The sequence below is a fragment of the Strigops habroptila genome, chromosome Z (genome assembly GCF_004027225.2).
Source record: "Strigops habroptila isolate Jane chromosome Z, bStrHab1.2.pri, whole genome shotgun sequence".
Taxonomy (NCBI): Eukaryota; Metazoa; Chordata; class Aves; order Psittaciformes; family Psittacidae; genus Strigops; species Strigops habroptila.
Window position 1 is genome coordinate 69,094,110 of NC_044302.2, and position 7,377 is coordinate 69,101,486.

Consider the following 7,377-nt stretch of genomic DNA (forward strand, 5'->3'; position numbering starts at 1 on the left):
CCCTCTTCACCCTTGAAGGATGGTTTATTTCTTTTCTAGTTAAGGCTCAGGTTGCAAAGGAACTGGGTGTGGTATTTACATGCCTCAAGGTAAATGTATTAATACACACCTAAATAGTTTTGCTGAAAGGTAAAGCCTTACCTAATCAAACCAGAAATTATACCTCCTTCACCATAAGCTGGAGGCTTTTAAGTCCCAGAAAATGCCCAGAAAAATTGTTGATTTTGGAAATGTCTCCTTTTAAACAAAGAAAAAGACATTTTCTGGACACTTAGTCATTAAAAAACTTATGCTCTTTTTTAGACAAATATTGAAATAAAAAATGCTTGAAGCATTGCATGAGAAGGATTGTTCTGTACAGTCCTCAAGTTACCAGGGTTTTTATTTGTTTTGCTTGGTTTTGTTTTAAAATGTTTTATGAGGTTTAATGCATGTGCCTCAAACAGCAAATGCCTTCCTTAACCCTGAAACTGCCTTTGGAATCAGAACTGGCATAATATAAGTCCAAGAGGAATAAATCTTTTCTAATTTTAAAGTGAGCTTTGAGAAAATGCAAACCAACAAACAATATAACAAATGCTGATTTTCTAAAGTATGATTGAAACTCAGAACTTCATACCAGCAAGACTCTCACTTGCTACAGTTAGCACTGATGATGTTTAAGCTCTAGTCCTGCTTGGTCTGGAATGTCATGCTGTGTTTCAAGCAGCAAAGCTTGCTACAGGGAGTAATGACATGATGGAAAGGAAGGCAACTAGGGACAGAAATAAATATGAAAGCAGGTTGCTGGAACTAATGAGTAATCAAGCAGTATTAGATTTTTCATGTGAGCTCATTCTACAACAAGTGTTGAACAACAAGGAAATCTTTTTAAGATTAAATGTTCTTGCCAGCCAGTCTGAACACCCTTCCTTGTCAAAGAAATACAATATGAATTTTTCACAGCATCTTGTGGAGTATTGTTACTACAGAGCCATTGACTATCCATACAACGTTTTAAGTATTCCTGCCTGAAGGCATTGATAGGTAACAAGAAAATAAATTCCTAGAACTGGATTAAAGTAATACATATATTTCAGCTACAAAGAAGTCCTCTTTGTTGACTATCAGCACAGTTTATCCAAGAGAGTTAAAAAGGGTAACAAGAACATTCTAAACAGTCTTCACCAAATCCTTCTGAAAAAACAGAGTTTGCTCTGAAAAGTAATGTGGTGAAAACTGTTCTTCTCCACTTTCTAAATTAGTTTTATTCTTTGTCTGAAATCATCTGCATTCACAACTTTCTTGCTGACCGTAAGGTGAGATTTTACTGTTTAATGTGTACGTGACTTTTAGCCAACGATAAAAGACACAACAACAAAGAGGTCCCCGTGTATGAAAAAGAAATTGAAATTGTTTGAGGTTTCTTTTCTGGCTTATTTAATTCCTTTTTCTGTATTAAATAAAGATCTGCAACTGTAAACAATTCACAATTGTGTTGATAATGCATGAATCAAGAAAGTAACAAGCTTATTGTCCCCTAGCTGGATCAGTTTCTATGAAATAAAAAAGGAAAAAAGGTCTATTTATGTCCAAAATACAAAGCATATGTAATTCAGTGCAAACATGAAGCAGTTCTGTTGCATACACATCATTTTTACAGTCATTCCTCTAACCATAAACACAATTTAAGACGTAAATTATGGGGCAAAGTGCTAAACACCATGTAATAAATGAAACAGAAAAAGACAGTTTACAACCTTCTTAGTAAAGTCACTGAGACAAATTCTGCTCCGATACACATGTACAATGGGAGCTGCTTCACTGTCTGTTAAGATAGGAGATGGCCTTCCAATGCAGAAGATAATAACCAAAAAGAGGTGATGATGAAATGGCCACGTGGGTTTGTAACTTCTTTGTCGATCACCTCTTCAAAATAAGCTCTATTTTATTCATCTGCAGTAGTAGGACACTGACACTAACGAACATAAGAGCGAAGGAACAGAAGGAAAGAAGAAAATACTGATGCAGGGGAGAAATGCTGTTCATAGGACATGTCAAGCAGGTGGTGCCTTTGAGGCAAACAGGAAACCAAGGGGGCTAATAAGCTACATCTTTCTTCAAGTTTTATTGTTGGGTAAGGTAGCTGAGAGTATTTCATGTCAAGCTACTGCAGTTAGTGTAGTTTTGATCATGATTGGCTGTTAACAATATGCATTCCCATGGGTAAAGACAGGACTAAAATTATCTGTATTAAAGATACTTCCTTCATCCTGGCCTACAGCAGCATCATAAAAATATTGTGACTAGAGTGTGACTTTTATTGTTTTGGATCAAACAGAAAAAACTGCTGGAAATCCTAAATATTGACTTCCTCTGGTTCTTTAGGTTTTGATAGGGTCATATCTTTTACATATGAAAAATAAATGTCTGGTAGGAGATACAGAAAGCATACAACTTTGCATGATTAGTAGCTGTGACTTACATGTTACTTGTATGAACAGAAAGTATGAACAGTTCTGTTGTATGAGCAGAAAGTATTAAAAAGTGATATCCCTGGGACAGTACTGACCTGGTCTCTTAGAATACTTGGTCCTGTAATTAAAGATATCTTTTTGAAAGTATGGTTTAGAAGTAAGTAAAGGTTGCTAGCTATTGGTTTCACAGTCCTGACATTGGTGGAGGCCCTGTGATCAATAGAAAAATCACCCCTTGCCATGGGCAAGGACTTTGGCTTAAGTAATATATTGTTTTTATTCCACTGATGGAAACAAGATATCCCAGTCCTAACAGCTATACCTAAAGGAGCTCATATACCTCGTTCCTGCTTGACTTTAGCTGATATAGGCCCATTATGCTTAGGCACCTCAATCCAATTTACAAATAGTCCAGCAGCACACAATATCCACTTTCCTGTAGTATCTCATGTTACTTCTTCCCTGTTCTCTGAGAACATATTTTTATTCTTTGCTAAGTCCTCCTCCAATTAAACTGGAATAAATATAGGCACTGTGCAACCCAGGATTTACATGAGATTTTAAATCAGAAGGGTTTTTTCATAGAAAATGCCCTACATGGACAAGCCAGAAATTTTCAATCTCTCCACCAATTCATCAGAAAGCTATGAAACAACAAGCTGAATGTGGTTAACTTTCAGCAAAGACTTCTTAATATTAAGAAGTGGTCTTTGGTGTAGCCAAATTTTGAACTAAGACTCTGAAAACATGATAAAAATGCCATCTTGTTCCACAGATGCTGGCTGATCTGAGGATGTCATTTGGTATATACATCTTTATTTTTAAATCAGGATAACACTTTCCCACCTCAAATGCATGTGGTAAGGATAAAACTGGTTAATGATTACTATCCTCTTGAATACTGGGAATCAGACAGTCTAGTGAAATGAAATTAACTGAGATAAAATGCAAACTCCACAATTATATAAAACAGCATGAAAATATTTCTAAATACATCTGCTACATTTCCTTAGTTATTATGTCTATACCTAGTGTTATTTTCATAGCTCTGCTGCTGATTCAGTACAGAGCTCTCCTTAAGTCAGATCAGGACTTTGTACTGCTTCCTAGTTAATGCTACCACCCTCATTTTGAAAACTTGCTTTCGTACACTTGCCACTGTACAGTCTGTAAAGTATAGTCAAAATGCTCAATCTTATTTAGTGCATATGGAAGGGCATGGGAGACATAATAACATAAAGTAGGAACATTGCAAAGACTACAGGCACAGCTAGATGCAACAGTTGTAATCTTTAGAGTGGGATCTTGCAGTTGCTGACATTGAGAGAAATATCAAATCACTTTAACGAAGTCTCGGAATTGATAAAGACTAAGTGTGTTTAGAGACAGAATTCACAATTACTTTTATCCACCTTACAGTACTAGTGCATTTTCTCTTAATTCCTAGATGAAAATTACGACTGTTCAGGATATTACTGAAACCTGTGCCCTCATTTCAAAATGTGTATATAACTTTCAGACTCTGACAATGCACTGATGTGAGTATGTTTCATTAAAAATGAGAACAACTGTCTATTTCCTATACATTTAGGTAAAAAAAAAAAAAACAAAACCAAAACCCATGAATCTTTCAGAATGCATATTTAGTTTGCAGAAGCACTCTTATACCACTCTTTACCTACAATAGGTTTATAATCACCAGATGTGAAGAATGTATATTTGTAGGTAACTGCTCTGGTTTAGGAAAGAAAGGAAAACTTCAAAAATCTCCTACATTATGTCTCTAACTCCTCTGAAATAGCAGTGTGAGTGGAAGTAGCTGCAGGAACATTCTGACAATCTGATTCAGATTTCATAGCAGTATAAATCAGAAGTTACTCTGAGTACACTAACAAGTGAATAGTTTTGAAATTTTTCTCTTTTTTTTGCTTCTTTTGCTTTGCTTTTGATTAAATGGAATTTTGAGGAAAAAATGCCACTTTTTAGTAATTTTTAAATTTTATTTAAAGTTTATTTAATTGCTTGTCTGAAAAATGTTGATTTCTAATTGGAAATATGTGGTTTTTTTCACAGCATAAGAAAAAGAGTAGAAGGAGAGGAAAAAAGAGGGAGAACATGTTCAGACCAGCTCTAACAGTGGAATTATGCCAGTCAGAGAATGAGGATTCGTGTTTTCTTCGTACTAGAATGCATGATCATACATAATGTGCTAATGGCACATATGTTATTTTAGAAAATGGCCCCTGAAAAAAATTCTTCATCATTCTCAGTTCTAGAAATTTAGATATTCATGCGCTAGTAAACAGGTTTGCATCTTACAAATGCTGAGAAAACAGGTGCAACAACTTGTTGGTGAAGAGTAATATCTGTATCTTTTCCATATCACTGCTTTCACATATCACTGGGATGGTGCTGCTTCTGTTACTTCACCTCTTACTACTCCAAGATTGGAAGCAGTCAGTCACTATGGGTTTGGCAGCTGCAGGATCCAGATGTGCAGCCCTTGGAATGAATCTCTCTGGCAGTGGCAGCTGGCTACCACTTTCCCTTTTCTGTTTTTCTCAGCAGATGTGATGTGATTATGCTGTGCATAACACCAACATTATTCATTTTCACACCATTTTCTTTTAACAACGGGGAACTGACTCACTGAGGCATGTTTTTGATGTGGGAGAGGAACAAGTGATATACAGTGGTCATGTTTCTCTTGCCTACTTTTACCTTCCTTGACCTGAGTGGAGTTAGCTTTGATTTAGACAAACTGAGGAGAAAAAGGTTTGTAAAACACAGTAATCCTACACCAGCAACAGACCAAATTTAGTCCTCTGCTCTGGTTTTTAAATTGTGCAGAATGCCCTGTCAACTTCTCAGAAAAAATAACCTGGACAGAGAAGGAGATTCTTATAACTTCTGAAACAGTTTGCTAGCAGACTTTAAACCAGACTTTAAAGCCCAAAATGGTAGCGTACCCTACTTATAATTCTGTGGCAGTAGTCACTGACTAGTCCAGACAATCTAATCATGCATAATCCAGATCTGACTGCACATGTGTTTATTGTGTAGCCTTTGCTCAGGCTTATTCCCTTCTTGGATTGTGATCAGTTCAACCACATGCAAAACAAGAATGAATTGGGCCTAATTCTCCAAGGTTTTCTAATTAAAATCAAGCTTTAACTGAAATTTATTAGGGAAAGATAAAATCTCACCAGTCATTTTCTATTAATGGCAGGAAATGCTGTGAATTTCTGGGCTGTTCAGTAGCTGTTCTTACGACATCTGCAATTGAATTAGCAGGATTGCTGTCTGCAATTGATACTGGAGTACACACTGGTCATCTCTGTCTTAATAGAGGACAAACTTGCCATCTCTGTCCCGACTACTTCATCTAAAAAGGGGACTGAAAGGGAAAAAATAAATGCATGGATTTTATATGTAAACATATGATCCTAGCTATAATTGAAATACTTGCCATCTGTTATTCTGGTGGCCAGTTTTGATTGTCATAGAATTCATTTCTCCATGCATCTTTTTGTTTAGTGTAAAAGAGGAATATTCTCCTTTCCCCTTTGCATATGACAAGAATGTCTCGTAATGGTGACTAGCAGTGGCTCAACTCTGAAGTCCCAAATGCATGGGGATATATAATCAGGGAATGGCTGCCTGCATATAACCAGCTCAAAGTCATTCTGTGTTTTTGGCTTATGGAAATAAATTGAAGTACAGACCCTATGTTTTATGTTCACATCCTGAAACATAGCATGTTAATAAAAGGAAAGAGCAGACATCACTAGCTTCGATACACAGGTGTGAAATACTGCTCTTGTGCCTCACAGGGTTTATTGGGAAATAGTTTTTACTCTGCATGGTAAATTTGGCAGCTTCTGTCTCCATTTCCTGTTTTCCTTTTACTTTATTCATCCTATGTCTTTTTGCTGGTGCAAAGTCCATGTATTCCCAACTCTGCAAAGGTCTGAGTCTGTATCTTGATATAAAGATTCCAAGGACATCCAGCAGCTACCATGATTTGCAGGAGGGTCCATTTACAACCACTGGAGACAAAAAGCTTGAGAAAAGCTGTTTATTTTTTTAGCATGTAACTTTTTTAATTGCTTGAGTTACATCCCACCAGAAAGATCTGAGCAGTAATATCAAGTGGATTATCGAAAACTTTTATTGTTTTTTTGTTGGGTTTTTTGTTTGTTGGTTTGGGCTGTTGCTGTTGTTGTTTTATTTTCTTGTTTTGTTTTGTTTTGTTTTTTCAGTTCTAATTGTAAATTCAGTTTGTGAGTGTTCCCATTTTCTGTCAGACAAGAGGTAGATCTCTGCTTTTTTAAATTCTGGACAATGATGTGGTGGAGGAGTGTTGGCTTTTCACTTGCTATGGAAATGAGGTGTGTGGAAGAACCTAACAAGGCTTTTCCATTGGAATGGATTTCATGCTGACACAGGTAGAAGTTATGTGGTTCTGGCAACATTTTGAATGCACAGGGTACCAAATGCAAAAAAGAAAAACACAAAACCAACCAACCAACCAACCAACCAACCAAAAAAAAAAAAAAAAAAAAAAAAAATAGGAAAAAATAGGGATAGAAAAAATTATAACCCCAAAAAATCCTTTTTTATCTTTAGCTATTGTATAAGAGTGGAGGAGGAAAGAATGAAAGACTCATTTACTATGGTCTTGCTTAACCTTGTATTGCTCCAACATAAGTTGTAGTGATCTTAATCTTGTTTTCTCTATTAATTAGTTTTGTCTTTCTTATTTTAAGCACCTCAAAATCTTTTAATCTCTCTTTAAGAAGGCTTTAAATGATGCAATATGAGAAGCCATGAGGAACATTAAGAGGTCTAAATTTTTCCGATTATTATTAAACATACAGAATATTATCCAAGCCTACCTAAGACAGTAATTCTGTTTGTA